Raw genomic sequence first — 18,753 nt, 5'->3', positions numbered from 1 at the left:
GTAGATGTATGTATGGATATACCATGTTTGCTAATCTTTCACGCAAAAACTACTGAACGGATTTTGATGAAACTTTACAGTATTATTGTTTTCACAACAAAATGGCATAAATATAGGCTATTAACGATCTGTGAATTAAGCTAAACTTCACGCAGGCGAAGCCGTGAGCAAAAGCTAGTGTAATCATAATGCGATTAATTGATTAATAGAAATCATGTCATAGGATCAAATAAATATATATTTCTATTAACGAAAAAGTAACAATTAAAATAGCAAATTATACCTTTAGCCTTTTTAATTAGCGAGAAACACGATACAAACCAGTTTTATACCCAAACAGTTTCAGTCTGACTTGCAGTCGCCACGTGTTGGCGAAAGTTACGCAATTTGACGCGCGCAAACAACGACGCGCGGGCACGCGCCGCGGCCGCAGTGCGCTCGCCCTGCGCTCATAAGGCCTCGCCTACACACCGGTTAAAATTAACATCGTGTATGTCTCAACCTGAAAAATCCGACAAGTTTAATGTTGTTTGTTAAGAACAAGATAGACGGATACTATTGTCTCCTAATATACTACGAGTACAACAACAGATGTTAAAAACATTGAAGGGACGGGGATCAGTAAAATATTCATACAATCTGTCATAAAGTTGTTAAGTTACGCTGCACATAAAGTACTCGTAAAAGCAAACTAATAAAAATAAAGTAAAAGCAACAATTCAATGTCAACGCATCTGAGCCTAATCTAAATTTCATTTCATTGTCGTATCCTCGGTACGTAGGTATACTAGAGTCAAAATATTTTAAATATTTACCAAAAATACCACTGTCAGAACACAAACCATTTTTATTCAAATGTCCCAAAATGTGGTTTCCCACAAAACAATATGAAGTAAAATTTACCAGAAAAGTTGTTGAAAACAAAACGGAATGAGAGGGAAAAGCGCGCGGAGTTTCACAATAATAACTGCGCAAGCCGCAAAACGGATTCGTCAAAATTGGCCGCTTTCGCGAAGTTTCGCGAAACAAGCAAGTTTGCACCCTATTTAGTTAGTAAGGAACGAACCCGGGCACGGCCTAACAGGTCTGGTAACAAACAGTATTAACGCATTAATATATCATCCTGGTGCAGGATGATGTAGCACAACAAACACTGATAAGCTAACTTATCAGAACTGATAAGCAAACTTCTGCATGATTTAAGAAATCTAAGTAAGTATAACTAATTATACTTACCTACCTACTTAGATTTCTTAAATCATGCAGAAGTTTCCTAATGATACACTCAACCTGTCATCCGCTTTGCAATGGACGGAAGTCGAATCTTAACTTCGAACTCCACCTATGTTCTTCTGATTAATTTCATTGTGGGACAAACTTGACCTTCACTGGTTGGGTTTTTTATTGGCGATCAAGCTGTAGTTGCAGCGGTGAGAACGCGGCGAGAGGTGGGCATAGTCCCGTTGATTATACACTCACGCAAGTAGAGTGTTTCTGTAAATTGTTGTGGAATCGTATAACTTAACGTAACGTAACTTTTGACTTACTCCAATATCGAACTTGCTAAGGTCTATTTAATTTAAATACAAAATTAAACCAATTTAGTAGGTAAGTATATTGTATTTCTGTGCCTGCGTCGCAGCCCTATCGCCGATCTACGTAGTAACGGCAGCAACAATTTCCGTACTTCGCGAAATACAACCAGAGAGGACAACTTCGCAGGAGCATATTAATATGGGACAATATTATTTGATCCTCTAAAAACTAATCCCATCAAAAACAATACTTGTCAAAAAAACCAAGCCTCGCAACTCAGTTGTTCTACGGTAAAAAGTTGTGAGATCCATGTAATACCAAGTCCAGGCCAGGAAATCTTTAACGTTTTACATAAATTATTGACTTGGCCATCGCACTAAATAATTTAATTTACACGTGTTTTCATGCGATGGCCAAGTCAATACATTTATGTAAAACTTTAAAGATTTCCTGGCCTGGACTTGGTATTACATGGATCTCACAACTTTTTACCGTAGAACAACTGAGTTGCGAGGCTTGGTTTTTTTGACAAGTATTGTTTTTGATGGGATCTCATTTCTTTTTGTATTTTGTAGACAGCAGTTATGTATCTAGAAAACTGGACCGAAATTAAAAAATTTTACTCGACTTGGCGGTTGCACTACCGTGCCCCCAAATCTCATTTCTTTTTGTATTTTGTAGACAGCAGTTATGTATCTAGAAAACTGGACCGAAATTGAAAAATTTTACTCGACTTGGCGGTTGCACTACCGTGCCCCCAAATATTTTAGTTTTTCCTTGATTCATACACCAAACACTACTTATATTCCAAATTTGAAGTTTCTAGGTCTGCTAGAAGTGCCTTAGAATTTTGATGATCGGTGAGTCAGTCAGTGAGTCAGTGAGTGACAAAATTAAGTAACTTTGACCCGTTATAATTCTTAAACTACTGGTTCAAATTGAATGAAATTTTAAATATACCGTGTCTTTACAATGCCTGCATAGCTAATGAAAATTCAGCCTTCTAGTTTTATCCACAACGAAGTTACAGGCGGTCGAAAATGGCCTGAATTGCTTCGAGAAAAGGATGGTACGGCCGTGCCGCTTTTTTGCTCGACTTGATGGGGGCACTGCCGTGCCCCCAAATTGATCTTTTTTGTATGTGCACTTTTAAAAATAAATGATGTTTTTTATTATATTTTATCTTTATATTAATTATTGGGTCTATATTAGTTGATCTACGGATAAATTATGAATGATCTTCATTTAAGGTAACATAATATTTATGTTTAACATACTCTTTTAATATTTGGTAAACAAAAATAATATTTGATCCTCTTTTTTAGTTATTGATCTTTAATTTTGTTAATTTGATGATTTTTATACCAAGTTTGCCTTTTAATATTGATCACCTAATAAATACATTTCGATCTATGTATAACTAAACTTTAAAATATATTTGATCTAATTAAAAATATTATTGGTTAATATTTTTAATTAAAAAATATCTTTTAATTTACGCGGTACTTTGTGGTTGAGTGACAATCGTCCGTCATTGGTCGTTTACTGAGTTGGCCAAGGGCTTAGCGGCCAATAAGCAAGCAGAATGGTACATTGCCATGTTTGTTTAAATTACAAGCTTTGCTTAGTTTGGGACTAGAGGCGCTATGTAAAATAATTTCTTACTTCTGTCATCCCTGAACCCGACATCATAATTTTTACCTCTTTATTTTTTTTCAAATCGCAAGGTTGATTTTCTCTTAGTATACCGATCTCGACCGTGATCAGTGACCATAAAGTCATCTGTCAACGGGTCGATTAGACACGATAAAAGCACTAAACGATATTTGTTTACTTTTAGTGCGACATCTCGGGTCGCAAGGACCTGATAAGTTTTTTTTCCAAATATTTACTGTGACGAAACAATTGCAAAACAATATTTATATTTCGTACTACTGAAAAGACCGAAAATATCCATCCCGCACTAACGCATCCAGCACCTAAGGTCAATTCGACCCGATAACGCAGTGTGAACGTGTTAAGTATCAAGTGCCTTTAAATAGTTTCCATCCTTTGACTACAACTTAATAAAAATAAGTACCATAACATAATTATTTTGAAGATTATTTGGTATAGACAAAAAATAATTTATACAAATCGAATTATTTAAAAAAGTATCACAATATTGAATATTTGGTGCTCATTTCTTTTATTTTTGAGGACCAACAAGTAACGATCAGATATAATTTTTACATCTCAATAATTTTTTGCGTAGTTCAAAAGAGATTAAAATATCGATCGATTTCATTTATTTTATGTCTCAAAGAAAGAGGATCAATCATTAAAATAGATGACCATTTAGATTTTTTTAATTGCCGTTTTTGCTAATTTAAAAAGATCATTTAAATACATGCCTATTAATATTACATTTCGTCTTCCAGTGAGTTTCTAATCCTATACAAGTGCGCGAAACTTGTTACTCAGCATAGTTAAACAAGTTTACCTCATTTTGTAAAGGAAATATGATTAATCAAGTATTTCCCATGTAACTCATCGCAGTAGAATCCATCATGAAATAGAGCGGTATATTTTGTTATTAAATGCCCTTTAGGTGCTTTCGATCATTATCGCTTAAGGTAGGTATTATTATTTCTGATTTAGTTCTAGTTAATATTAATACTAATGAGATATCTGTTTACCCAACAGGACCTTAAATAAGCGCTCCTAACGCTTTAAAACTAAGTAGATCCGTGGATAACGGTGCTGGTTGTGCATTTATTTAAGATATATCTGTAAGACTTTGTAAAACCGTTTGTACAATTGTTTGTTGTCCCTAATAAAATAAAATAAAATAAATAGATCAAAAATACAGACTGTTTATTTTCTCGCGGACGATTAGATAACGATTCGCGACAGATTAAATAAAATTGCACCGTGTAAACTGCCCTCGGCCGCCGCGCCCAACGCCGGCGCCGGTTGTTTGCGCTAACTTATATTAGGCTTTATTTACAAAGGAACCGCTTTATTACCTTTATATTCGTAGTTGGATTGTTAAACTTTTTCAAGTGTTATTAGTATGAATAATAGTTAGGTATTGTTACTAATGTATACTTTTTTATTGGAGCACTTAATTTTCCGCCTTATTTAAAATTTTTCTTAATAAATGATATAATGGTGAAGAATTTATCTTCAACTATATCCTCTAACTTCATTACAAAACATTCAGTAAAGGCGATATTCGCAGCATTATTTCAAAATCATTTTAACATTTTAGCACACCTGTCTTTCAGGGTGAGTGCACCGAAGGCGTTAAATTTTAAAAGGCTCTAGAAATAGAAGCACACCCCTGTCACGAGACAGTGCGAGTGCATCGGAGACTTTCCATTTTTTGCCGTAATGGCGTCAGCGCCGCCCTCGCCGCCCTCGCCCGCCCTCGCCCGCCGCCGCCGCCCTACATTCAGGAACACGACTAGACGCCACATTTCCCTACGACTTTGCTGATCGGTGATTGCAGTTGATTGCATTAGAATTCTGAGAAGCACAAGCAATTCACAATATTTCGCAAATACCTTTGCTGCACATAAGTATTTATTCTTGCAAACTAAGTAAGATGGGGCAGGACCGCGATGGAATAGTCAGCGTCCGTCGCCCCATAAACTTTTTTTTACAAGCTTTTGTAAAATAATAGACAGAGATTTTTATTTAGAATCCCAAAGCAAAATTTACACATTGGCATTCGTAAATACGAATAAGTTTGCCAACAGTAAATCTATTTAATATGTAATGAAATAAACAAAACTTTATCGTAGTTTAACAAAATTTTATCAAATTTTAGTTGGCATGGTTTCATTCTAATTTACAGTCGGAAACTCGTGTCTTCTATTTTTGTTAAAAAGTGAGCACACCCAGGTGCCTTCCCAGCCGTAAAAACTTCGCGCGTATGAATTTTAGTGCGGCGCGGCGCGGCCACACGCCGCGGGTTTTTGCTGCAATTTGACGAATTATTGAAACGACTCCCCGCGCCCGCCCCGCCACCCGCCGTAATGAGAGAATGCATCTATTTGACGTCCGTTTTTAACGCGCTAGTTTGATGTGACCATCTACCCAGTATCAGTTAAAAAGTCGTATTTCGGTTACTTTAGAAAACTTTTGAGTTGACCGCAATGTTGCAAGGTTTCATTCATATTTCCCAATGCTTTCCATGTTACCCGGTTGGTAGCGGCCTGCGTTTGGAAAAATAATCAGTTACAATAATATTGTAACTGATTTATTTTTCTAAATAATAATAAAGAATTTTTCAGGCGTTCAGTAGATGATTATAATGCAATATAATATAACTTTTTAAAAAAATAAAACCGACTTCAAATGCGTGAACACAAAAAAAAACTAAAAATTAAAAATATTGCGTATAAAAAAGTTCATCCCCAATTTTCCACCCTTGGGGGTGAAATATTTTCTTCAAATTCGCATGAAACCACCCTTTTGATAATACCTATTCAACAAAAAAATAATCGTTCAAATTGATTTATAATCGGCGGAGATATTGCGTATAAAAAAGTTCATCCCCAATTTTCCACCCTTGGGGGTTGTTTTTTCTATTATTAAATTTAAATGGGACCACCCTTGAGGTATTACCTATACGTCGAAAAAAGATTTGTTCAAATCGGTTCATAATTGGCGGAGTTATCGCGTAACAAACATAGAAAAAAAAAAAACATACGGGTCGAATTGAGAACCTCCTCCTTTTTTGAAGTCGGTTGAAAATCTAAATATTATATGCATACTATATTTCTTTAAAAACGTTTCGGTTCTGAACGCTTCGTGCGATTGTGCCATCAGCTAGTTTTATAAGGTAATGCTGTATTCTGGACTACTAAGCCACGTCTGATGGCTGCTAACCGCTAACATCTTCTCATGACCTCCAACCCCACTAGGGCAGTGTGGAAAACGACCCATTTTGGTACACACTTGGACGCCCGCCAAGGCTCTATGGATGTGAGAACACGCTAAAGTGGCAATATAAAAGAAATAGTAAAAGACATCAACGAGTTATGCAGCAGTATTGCATCCATTAAGTTGCTAGGAGCTGCGGACAAGCGGCCACTCAGCTTCATTAGCCGACCTTTGTTGCTGCAACTGTTAATAACGAACGTGTAGTGGGGAAGAAACCGGGCGCGGGCCAAATGGGGGCGAATGAAGCACGCTGCAGTGTTGGCTCACACTAACACTGCTGGGTTGTTATTTTACCCGTCTGAACTCTTAAGCCCCACGTTAGGTCCCATAAAATATTATTGAAAAAAAAAACCGATTGCATCAACTGAAAAATTGTTATTTATCAAACTATGTTAATGTAGAATTCCATTAATATTTCAGATTCAGCAAGTAAAACGTTACCTACGATCGAGTTATAAGATTATAGAAACAACTTGCAGCCAAATTGGGCGAAACTTTAAATCTCGCTACCGAACGAGCATGGAGTTTTATCTGTTAGTGGAGGCGGGTGCAATTTGTAAAGCGGCTTGTATTACCCACCTGAATAACAATCCAGATTCATTTTCGGTGATAGATGCTGGAACTGTTCGCTTCTAAACTTTTAAAGTTTCAAATGAAGAAACAGGTACGTTCCTGACTGGATAAAGTTTATCTTCTAATATATACTTGATTTAAATATCTCTCCTTCTCCTCTTTAACTTGTTCCTCTCGGTGACTGAGGTGTGCGCGCGACAATGTAGGAATGTTTGTTATATACCTAGCAAGTATATTTTTAGTAATAAAGCTAACAACTTGAATCTGGATTGTTGCTTAACATCTTGACCTTAACGGAACTTGTCATATACCTATTTAGAAAGAGCTGAGCCTCTCGGCATTACCAGCATTACCTACAATGCTAAATTTAATGAATAGGTATCATAGTTTTTGATGTCTCAAAGCAATACACCCACCGCACAAGTACCATTCGCACGCCTCTGTATAACTACTAGCTTTCCGCCCGCGGCTTCGCGCGCGTGGACTACATTATCTACATATTTTACGGAATTCTATTTTTTTCCACAATAAAATTTAGCCTATGTTACTCGTGGATAATGTAGCTTTCGAATGGTGAAAGAATTTTTAAAAACGGTCCAGTAGTTTTTGAGCCTATTCATTACAACATTTACAACCAAACAAACTAACAAAGTTTTCCTCTTTATAATATTAGTGTAGATAGTGTAGATTAGTGTAGACATGTGGAGGCGGCGTCCGCCCGAGCGAGCATTCGTCTTGATCACCGCGACGGACGTTATCCGTGCCTTGAATGCAGCTTCCCATCCGATCTAGGATTTTTATTTATTGGCCGAAGACAACAGTTGCTACTTGCTACTACTATTTTTGTTTCAAGAATACCATTACAATGTATCTTAATTTATTTAGCACAAACATTCGCTATTTTCTGTCTACATCAAGGTTTCCACTGTCCTTAATATGTAAGTATCATCTTTTTCCATCGCATGGATTTTATTTAATCATGACTACTGTTAATGCCGCACTTTACGAGCCTTACATTGTTTCTTGTCGGAAAATATAGGTAATATTGTAACCAAAAAGGTATTTGAAATTTGGAAAAACATTATTTTATCCATTTATCTATCATTTCCTTCTTTTCCTTAAGTAAACGACGAGCGAAATCCTCGCATAAGTTGGTAAAGCCGGGGCTCCACCGCATTACCTGGATACAGCGCTGTTCCAGATTTAAAATACGTAAACAGGGGAAAAGTTTCAGCACGAGCTTAATGTACTTAGCGCGAGCGGGACACTGCGGGCGCGTGCGTCGCGCCGGGCCAGCGGGGCACACGAATAGATGGGCCTGGTGCGCTGTGCCGATGAGCCATGCGACCAGTTCCACTGAAGTTTGATTCAATCGTTAAAACTGAAATCTAAGCCGTTGGAATTACCTTAATATTCAGATTCCTTTTTTTTCTATTCGGTAGTACTAAACGTATCAACTGCGTTTTTGATTCGATAAAAAATTGGACTGACGGTCACACGTGCCTTACAAAACTCATAACTTTACAATGAAATGGTAGGTTGATCGTAATCAATGAACTCGGACTACGTTGTTTAATTAAAAAACAGTGTTTTCTTCTGAAAACTGCCAAACTCTGTACCGGTACGAAAACACTTGATGTCACTCAGTAGCTACTTTTCCAAAGTACAGGTAGTATAGTTCACATCCTAACCCTCTATGGGATTAACTTTAACATCAAAGAAGGATATTGACGTTATTGGAAACCCGTTTGTACTAGTATTTTTATGCTGATCCTTTGTATTTACTCGTACTTATATCCCAGTAGTAAATTACTTACTTTCAATATCTTGTTTTGTCTGTACTTCTACTGAATACTTCGATTGCAGTACTCCCAAAGGTCCTACTGTGCTCACTCAGCAGCTGATATCAGAAAATAGCGTTGGCAAGCAAATTATTTCTTTACACTTAGCCCATTTGTTCACATCGCCCACGATCCTGTTTGCCCCCGCTTGGCGTCACTTTGTTACGCCAAGTAACAAAGTGACGCCAAGCGGTAAGTTTTCTACTCAAAATGTAAAATAGTGAGAAATCGCAACCCTGTTTATGCGGCGGCCGCGTGTATAAAGGAGCCCTATTAATAGCACCTCCTGCCGCACGAGGCGGCATAGGCACACATAGTTCACACATAGTATTACGTACCTACGCTGTTATGTAACGCTGCCTTTTTCCTTTGGTCTACAATTATTATTCATATTTATATTTAGTGAATAACAATCGCAAACCAAAGGAAATTTACAATATGCTGTCGTCCGTATGATGCGATCCGTGAAATCAGAGCTCTTTTGTTAACTCCTAAAAGTCCTAAATCATGTATTTATGCAGGAACATTAACTGTCCTTTTTTATTTATTTCTAGCTTTTACCCACGGCTTCGCCTGTGTCATTTTCGCCCCTATATATTTTCACAGATAAAGCAATATTCATGGAAGCTATTGCAAGCACTCTTACATTCAGATGTCAAACTCCGAGAGCCTCCACCCTCGGCGGTGGTAGCTTGACTTCGGTAACTTACTCCCAGCTACCGGCAATAGGTACTAACTGTGCCAATAGGTACACATAATTACACTACTGCGAACTTTCATGGGATCTGTGGAACCCTAATATCACTTAAACAAGTCTAAATAAACCAGTTTTTATTAACTGCTAGTTATTTCGTCTTGCGCCATTTAGTTGCCGTGCTCGCTGGCAATTTGTCGGGCTAAGAGTGCTCATCGCTCTCGCATGCAGGTGCAGGCACACACCGGTGCTTTAATCGGCTTTTTATTAAGATGCATCCTTGAGAAATTCATTCTCAGCTGAGCAAACATTAAATGCACATTTTAAAGGGACTTTACCCTCTATCTCCTAATTTACTGAATTTTGAGCAGCAGGAAATAAAAGAAATTATTACCCCAGAAAGAATTCGCACTGATAATTTTTATCATTTATTACATAAACTATTTCGTTATCTCTTAGGAGTAGGTACCTGTTACGCCAGAACATAAGGCACCATGTGGTAGAAACCTAAGTAATTGGTCGGCTATAGGTATCATTTATTTTGACGACCCCAAAGCCTGTTACAATGCAAATTGGAAATACGATAGGGCTACGATAAAACGTGAGTTTGACACTGTGTAATAGGTATCGATTACCAAGCTCGATGGTTTCACTTTATTTTAATCAGATGTACCTCATAAACATAGCTCGCAGAATTGCTAAAACCAAGTGGCAGTGGGCGGGGCACATAGCTCGTAGAGACGATGGCCGTTGGGGCAGAAAAGTTCTCGAGTGGCGACCACGGGCTGGAAGACGTAGCGTGGGCAGGCCTCCTACTAGGTGGACCGACGATCTCGTAAAGAGCCTGGATGCGGGCAGCGCAGGACCGTGCATTGTGGAAAACCTTGGAGGAGGCCTTTGTCCAGCAGTGGACGTCATTTGGCTGAAACGAACGAACGAACGAACTTCATAAGCCTAAAACATTCTAATCACTTTAGTAAAACAACTTGCAACTTGTTGAACTGATGTGGCATTATTTATTCGGCACCAGTAAAAGGTATCTTCTGGTTAATATTTTTTAACGAGCGCTGTGTCACAAGTCAACTCATAGCTTATGAACAAAATGCTCTCAGTGTGAAGGACAAATAGTCATACGCAGACTTTTTGTTTCGGCATGTTGGCACAAAGCCGGCGTGGGAGGCGCGGCCGGACGCTGACGGATGCCGGCAGTTTGCACCTCACTAGCTCGACTACACCCAACAACAACTTGCGCTATTTCCTCATCCTAAAGTCAAGGCTAGAAGGTTCAAAAGTGGCGACATATTTTTGCTTTTGGCTCGATTTATTGGCGCGAGTTTTGTCGTGCTACTTTTGAGATATTGCCTTTATTATGTTGATGGCAGTCTTGGGGGATACGGCGCGAGTTTTGTATCGATACATGGTCGGGAAGATTGCTTACCACAGGAACAACTATACATTTTGCGAGAGCTAGGATTCTAATGTTTCTCTTCGCTCAATGTGGTTATGAATACAGATAATCCAAAACCCGATTGTCTGAATCTGGTAAAATGGGTATCCACCCTATCAATAGCCTTATGATATGAGGATGATAGAGCTCGTATGTTGGTAATCTCCGTATATCGAAACTGCACCAATCTCCGCACTATGTTGCAATTTATGATTCTAAAGCAAATATCAGGTCACAAAAATATGAGAAAATAATGTAAGACTCAATGTCAACATTGGATATTTATTACCTTTGATGTAGCCATGAAACTTTCAGTAGTACAGGGTTAGCGTTACTTACAGTTTCAAGCGAGTTCCGAAATCATGTGGCGCTTTACGAAGTGGGGCGGAACGAGCCGAACGCTACGCCAACTTTTAATACTGATTTGTTTGTTTAACTTTTATACTTTAATTTGAAACGGCTTTCGATAAGGTAAATTGAATCCGGATTTCTACATTGAAATTATGTTAAAGAGACGTGTTACGTTACTTACGTCTCAGGAAGCTTTGCTGTGGGGTTGAATTTTTTACTTAAGATACCTATATAACAAATTGTACTATGGCTTATGCTTTTAATATTGCAACGGACTAATTATTATAAGCTAAAAGTACTAGATCAAAATAAGTACTAGTAATAATAATTATGGTCTAAGAATACCTTTTTAAGATGATTGACGAGGCGAGTGCCTTTCCTAATTTTTGACATAAAACACTGGTAGGGTAAAAGTTTTTTTAATATACCTACTTTGGGGAGGCCTTTGTTCAGCAGTGGACGTCTTTCGGCTGAAACGAACGAACGAACGAACCTACTTTGTATATGTATTAATTTTTCATGAAAAATTAATGTATCCTACACCACATTGCAATCACTGCAGTGAAAGCTCTCGCTCTTGCGTGTTACGTCACGGAAAGGTTGAGAGCTCGCATTTGATGTGAAAAAAAATGCGTAAATTTTTCTATGTGAATCAACATGTTGTTTTTATGTAGAAAGATTACTTTTATTATATTAGGTTTACAAGGTACTTCGCCGCCCTGTGTCAAACAATACCGACTTAACTAGGATGCATTTTTTAAATAATCCGTGCGAAAGCTCTTCATTTCCTTAATAGCGGCAAGTTCAAGGAGGAGCAGTTGGTTTCGCATTGAAGGAATAGGTATTTCGTATTTGCATAGTAACGGATTGAATTCCGCACACGGCCGCTTTTAATTCGCTTTGAAGTTCTTGGAATGAGTGAAGCCGTAATCAAATAGGTTCATTATAGAGTGTGCCGTTTAACGAGATCGTTCGAACGCTCTCGGTATCAGCTGTTGTTCTGCGCTCGCGGTTCCGGCAACCGCTACCGAAAGCTTCTGATAATTACACAATTTAATTTATAATTTTGTGCCTCGCAATTCAATGGCGAAAATTTTTAGATTAACTATTTACTGATAAAAGCCTACTACGAGACGAGAAGCTGGCCTGGTGAGCGGACCTGAAGACGCAACTTCAAAGTAAACTAAACTCCATCCATTTATCACGCTAAAGATGGCAACACTCGCAAGTTGCAAACTTGTAGCTAATATAAGCGGCGCAAGCTATTCATAAGCCGCGTCAGCTCACCGCGCTCGCTCGCTGCTTGCTCCAATAACACTTCGCTCGCGGCGCTCGCGGCTGCTTACAGCTCAGCTCATAAGCGCTTATTATCATAGGAGATTGTTATAATTTTAACACGTGTATGAAGCTGTAAGATGTCTAAAATGTGTGCCCGAAGATTATGAAAGTAGACAACGTAGGTACGTAATATGAAGTCGAAGGAAAATTTGGTAAAACCAGACCTGCAATAATATTTTGTTTTTATAACAGAAGTGTAGGCCTATTTCACAATAGAGGAAGATGCAAATATAATTGAAGTGATATTTCCACACTAAACGTCACTTTATAACAATAAAAGAATTACAGGTTTAGCAAAAGAAAATTATAACTCTATTGTTTATTCCGACACTTTTACTTTTCAATTAGGTATATACCTCCCTACCTACTCATAAATACTTTTTTCTCCTGACATAAAAGTAATAATATTATTTTATATGTATCTACATAAGTATATGCCTGCTTTGCCGCTATGAAACCTTAATTAAGCGAACTGCAACCGCATTTGCAACATTATGTAAGTGAATGGCCGCATTCCCGACATAGCTGAGCATCGAATAACATCCGAAGCACAGTCTGCGTTCGCAGCAGGAGCGCGGTAGCCAGCCAGCATGCAGCGCGGCGACAATTAAAAGTTATCGCGTCATAATCAGACCGAGGATCCTTCATTCACGCGGCTCGCTTAATGCAACAAAGAGCGGGCGATTAAACCAATTTGCGGCGTAAGTGCGCTGCAGCGCTGCAAATTCGTGCTTGCATCAGGGTTACCACTTAATTAGGGGAAAAAATAAATAACTTTTTAGAAGCTAGAATTGTAATATCAAAAGTCAATTTAATGCCACTTTATAAAACCATCAATTACCTATATTAAAATTAATTTATCTACTAAGTACTTCTTCAGAATTAAACTTCGACACTTCACATATTCTTATAAATAAATTATTTGAAATTACCTCATTCGGCAACTCGTGGTGCCCTGATTGGGTTATTAGATAATAAGTTAGGAATTACCTGTTTGTCCGACTACCAAGAAGTATTTAATGCGTGCTTGGGGAATAACTGAGACCTATACAACTCTGTAAACTTTTGCAAAATAAACTACTATTGTGAATAATACCTGCCGTCGGCAACCCTAACCCGCAGCGCAAATTTTGCGAACCCCGCAAACAAAGTGCTTCGCCGTAGACGGTAAATTATTCTTTGCTGCGCTTCCTCGGCAGCTAAATGTATGCTGACGTAGTTACCGGCGGGAGAGGCGGCGGTAAGCGGGCGACGACGCTGCCCACTCTGCACGCGGTGCCGCGGTGTGGGAACTACACGCAAAACTATTTCTTAGATGAGACTCCGCGGGGGTTTTTTGTGCTGTCTCTAAGTAAAGGGCTTGTTTTTTATTTAACATGATCAACATTATATTTTTACTGCACTCCTAGTATGGCCTGAATGACTCTGTATTGTTTTTTTTAAGAAATCGTATTAATCGTAAAAGTTAAATTCATTGCAATACAGACACTCATGCAGTCATAACAAGCGACTTGGACGCACGATAGTACGAAGCGTCGTGGCATTATCTACTGAGATACTACGACACCATGCTGAGTGGATACCTTTTCAGTATCATTGTAACTATCTACTCATTAAATAATGTTAAGTATTGTTGTAAGTGTATTGTCGATGATACTGAATAAACATTTTTTCTTTCTTTCTTTAAGTTTTAATTGTCTGGGCATTGCATCGAACTCCTTAATTAAGCCAACAAAAAAGAATATAGGAAGCGTTGACTGTCTTGAAATGCGTCTACGACTTCCATAAACTCCGCGAACACCTTTCGCACTACGTACTAACGACAGACACCATAAAGCACGGAATTAACTGGCGTGACCGTAGCGCACAGCCTCTTAAGTACAGCCAACTTAGACTAAAGACTAAGAGTAAGGGTGGATTCGACCAAACAAGAGATATTAATCTCAGAATAAATCGTCAGTTTTTCGACATTTTGATATAATTTCCCATACTGAAAATGTCAATGTGTCAGTTATACCAGGCGTAATTCACGGATAAAAGTTTGGTCGAATCGGGCCTTAGTAATTTAATAGATAGAGCAAACAAATATTCAAACACAAGTTGAAATTTAATTTTCGACGAATGCGTATCCGGATACGCTGGCGTTTTTCAGTGAGCTGTGACAGGCAACCCCGATCCAATTATTATTACAAGCTCTCGGTTCTTACCACAAATGAAATTTTAACGTCACCCGCTGCCACTGCTTGGCACATGTGCGTTATCGAATTACCGCCTTCGGCCGTGCACGACTCTGCACGCTCATTGCGAGTTAATGTCATCAACAGTTGGAACTTTACAAATGCTCATAATTATTTGAAAATAAATGTAAAGACAGTTAAAATAACCACCCGATGGGGAACAAAACTAAAGTTTCTCATAAGTTGTGACTTTAAAACCACTCTTGCTGTAAATCTTTGCAGCCTTATTCATTGGAAACATATTTGGTAATGAAGAATCTGTATAAAGTACCCCTACTCTTCGTAATTAAGTACCTACTATTTAAATAGTCTATGGGCTCTATGCAAATGAAGAAATTTTGACTTTGACTCTACTTACACCGCAATAACTTGTATTTTGGTCTTACTGACCGTATTGTACAGAAAATATTGGACAAAGTATTCATACACGTGTTCACGGCGTGTTTCCGAGTAATTGGAGTAAAAATAAGTTCCGTGACTTGTGGAGCTCATTTGCGCTATTCAGCGCTGCGCCGTCGCCGGAGAAAATTGATAAATTTCACGCGGCGTCCTAGGAAATATTCGGAAAACCTTTCGAATGCTCAGATTCCAGTTTTATTCTTATTATTTAATTTTTATATCACCGTACAACTGAGTCATCTTTTTAAATACTTATTGAACCATTGTATCTTTTTTTTTCATCCACAACGAGGAAGCTCACCTGATGGTAAGTGACGATCAGGCCGAAAGTGGAAGCGAGCTTCACCCGGAATCCTCAAGCACGGAGGAACTGGCTATCTTACCTCTAACTGCCGGAATACAACAATGCTGTTAACATTGTTGTTATGGCGACAGACTTAGGTAAGATGGTGGTAGCTAACCAGGCGGACATAGAACAAGCCCTACCACCAACCAAACCGAACAGAAAACCTCTGCGTCTGAAGCAGGTGGTCTTACCACTAGACCACAGAGGCGGTTATCGTAACCTTATTAACATCAAAGTAGACATCACAACTGTTTAGGTACCTACACAATCTAAAGTTCACTAATATTATAAAGCTGAAGAATTTGTTTCTCATTAACTAGTGGTCCGATTTGAAAAACATTTGTGTTCTATTTCAATAGCCCATTTTTCGAAGAAAGCTTAAGACTATAAATTCCTAAAAGTAGTGTAGGTACTACTCACGGATAAAATCATGATTGCATTAAAAATATTGTAAATGTCAGGGAAATTATTTTCAACGGCTTTTCAGTATTAAGTGGCTGAATTATTGGCCGATTTATCGTTAGAAATGAGATTCAAAGCGTTAATATATTTTCGTCGCGAGCCATCGAACGATGCAGTTTTTCAAATTACTCCATTCTTATTGAAATCAGGAGCTTCACTTTCCAACTGGAGGAACATTTGGGACTTCGTTTTCAAATGGAAACGATTTTCCTTGAAACTAGGAAATAATTTTGATTTAATAAAACGGAAGAGTTCATAACGGAGTATTCAAGCTGATTGCTCGACCGATTTAAACTTGCGAATGGAGTCTAAGTAGGTAAAACCTACATATTTGAAATTATACGAGTATGAACGAGAAGTACTTTTGCTCAAGTTACTTTACCTGCAAGTGTCATGAGTGTGACTTGTAGGTTATAATAATTATGAGCTATCTCTAACCACATTTAAAGTAAGAGACAGTGGTTTTCAATAAGATTACGCATTATACTTAAGCCGAAATTGGCTTGAAAATACCTAGTGTTTACCTATTTTTTATATTACTACCAAAATGTCTACAAAGATGGTGTGGATAAAACGAAAGCAAATATAAAAATAAAATTATTTATTTGCGAATTCTCGTACTTACATTTATCTATTCAGGTTGTTGTTTCATGTAATATGGATACTATTCTATTAAAATACATTAATATGCAAATTTAAGGAATTCCTGAACAGGTAGTAGTCAGCCATTCCTGAAGATTTTTCACTATAAATTTTGTAGGATATGCAAGGTTCAATTATGTCGTAGCAGTTTTCGTAGTTGCGCTCCTATTCGTTGCTACGTCGTAGTCAGCGTATGTAGCCGCGTCTCTTTCGTAGCAAAGACGTTGAAATTTGTAGTTTAAAGTTGATCAGCAGAACTAACTTCCCGATCTTAACCGATTTCGCTCCCGCAACGAGGACGGCGAACTGCAAACGTGTCACTATGACCCCTCCCCTCCCGTGCATAATGTACAGCTCTTGTGAATTAAACGCCAGCCGCGAATGACGCAAACTGCGTGGAACTATTGTAATACCGCATTAACATAATGTTATGGAACTTTTGAATTTATTGGCCGTATTGCATAATACATTTCTATTTCTAAGTTGTGAAAAATAGGCAAAATCTAGTTGCAGGTGCAGATATTGAATGCACCAGAACAGATTTTGAAAGCGAGTGCAACTATTACAACTAGGTAGGTTTAATAGATGTATGGCATGTGTGTTTTCCTGAATGTTGAATTAGTACAGTCGCGGAATGAAAAGGTTCGTCACCTTAGTGTCGGTTTTCGCTTGCACTAGGTACTGTGAGAGTCAAACCTGCCAACATAACAGTGCAAGAAACAGTGCTGCTAACATTTAAATAAATATGACGTTTGCTAACGAATAAGGTTTTGCTTGTTTATTTTTCTATCCCATCTGCATCAGTGCAATGCAATGATGACATTGACCAATTGACAATTTTTTTATTTTATTTAAAAGAAATAATAATGGCAGTTTGAACCAACAAGAAGGTTTTAGTTTATCAATCATAATAATCTTCTTGACAAGATAAATCGTCAAACAACTTTGATCTGATTAATTTTGAACTTTACTGACGAACAGTTAAAGATTATTTTCTCTAACTCGAGATAATTCTGTAACATAGTTTCAAAAGGTAATATGTGCTCGCGATTCGTTGAAGGAATCAATTTGAAAACTGACGAACCTTTTCATTCCGTGACTGTACATTTGCATTTGGCAAAGCATGTTCAAATCATATTCTTTCGTAATACTACAATTTAAAATAAGGACCTTCTGGTGAACCACGGGAAATAAGTTTCCCGTAGTCTACCTAGGTGAACCACGCGGGTGGATAACGGGCAATAAAGGTTCTTTCCTCTCTTCACTTGTCAAAAATTTTGAATTAAATTGGTATAATTGTTTACGTAGTAAACAGTTATTGAACAAACTCGTATATCTTTATAATTAACCTAAACCATTTTCACTAAACATAACAGTCGCTGGATAATTACATAATCTGCTCAAATAGTACAGCGCAGCGTGTCGATACAAACTCAAATATTTAAATAAATCATAAAAAAATCTAGAGATCATTTTTATCAATACATGTTGGAATATTTAAAAAGAGTGCTCAGATCTCAAAGTGGAAAGAAAACCCTTTGGTTTCTCAGTAAAAAGGGCTGCGAAACTTCGCGACAGGAATGTGAAACTTTACCAAATTAATTTTCAAGCCACATTAATCGTATTTTACGTGGGCATAGTTCTCCTGATTACTTTTTAATTAATTCCAAACTCACCTCTAATCTCGTGACACGGATCTATTGAACATTTTCACGAAGGATCAGTTGGTAGAGTTATTATTTACATTTCCAACAAAAACAAGCAAGTGAAAAACTTCTTAAATGTTACGTGTAGTGTCAGAATAGACAGGAAAAAGCTTTTTCTAGATAGTAAAATAGAGGAAGGGTTTTAGCCTAAAAGGTCTATACACCACGTCTCATGGGTGTTTAAATCCGCTTTTATCATTATTCGAGTGTATATTAATGGCCTATCGCCATTGTTTAGTCAATTACATG

At 37.8% G+C, this 18,753-nt stretch overlaps 1 protein-coding gene across 1 annotated transcript in view; it reads left to right on the top strand.

Moving 5' to 3' along the window:
- Positions 1-18,753, top strand: part of LOC135074690 (zwei Ig domain protein zig-8-like) — a gene marked incomplete at its 5' end in the record, with an annotated part of 319,508 nt that overhangs the window by 294,938 nt on the left and 5,817 nt on the right. The gene's annotated exons all lie outside the window — the stretch shown is intronic.

Source organism: Ostrinia nubilalis, chromosome 1, assembly GCF_963855985.1.
Source record: "Ostrinia nubilalis chromosome 1, ilOstNubi1.1, whole genome shotgun sequence".
NCBI lineage: Eukaryota > Metazoa > Arthropoda > Insecta > Lepidoptera > Crambidae > Ostrinia > Ostrinia nubilalis.
Note: the sequence above shows the minus strand (reverse complement) of the source record. Positions and strands in the feature narration are given on the sequence as shown.